This window comes from Orycteropus afer, unplaced genomic scaffold (assembly GCF_000298275.1).
Source record: "Orycteropus afer afer isolate SDZICR_OR568_19922 unplaced genomic scaffold, OryAfe1.0 scaffold00108, whole genome shotgun sequence".
Taxonomy (NCBI): Eukaryota; Metazoa; Chordata; class Mammalia; order Tubulidentata; family Orycteropodidae; genus Orycteropus; species Orycteropus afer.
In genome coordinates, this window is record NW_006921695.1 from 10,158,574 (window position 1) to 10,159,116 (window position 543).

Genomic DNA, 543 nt, shown 5'->3' on the forward strand with positions numbered 1-543 from the left:
TTATTATGTTATTTTCCTTCTTCCATTAGATGTAAGAATCACTGCATGATAGCATTTGATAGATGGAAAATAAATTTGAAGAATGTTAATCACTGGTGACATGTAGAATTATTAATTAAAGGCACTCATAAGAACAGTCATGCCACTGATTACTTGATACAGTAGAACAGTGGCAGAAAATATCCCTGAGCAAAGTAGGAGCAGCTACAAATGGTGTAATAGCCTGGGAGGGAAGGAGGGGTTTGCCTGGCCATGATAGGTTAAGCATTACTGACAAATAGAGATTCTAATGCAGAGATTTTCATTAGCTTTGTGGTATAAAAACAAAATTATAACACTCATAAAAACAATATGTGGAAAGCTATTCAAATATAGTTGTAATTACAGAGAAGATTATAGAGTTATAGAGCAAATGAAGGAGACCAATGTAGGGAACATGACATTATAGTGCCACACCCACAGTTGAGAGTATATAAGTGCCCAGTCTAGACGGTGACATTAAAATACAAAATCTTCTCACTGTAGCACAACTGAATTCACATC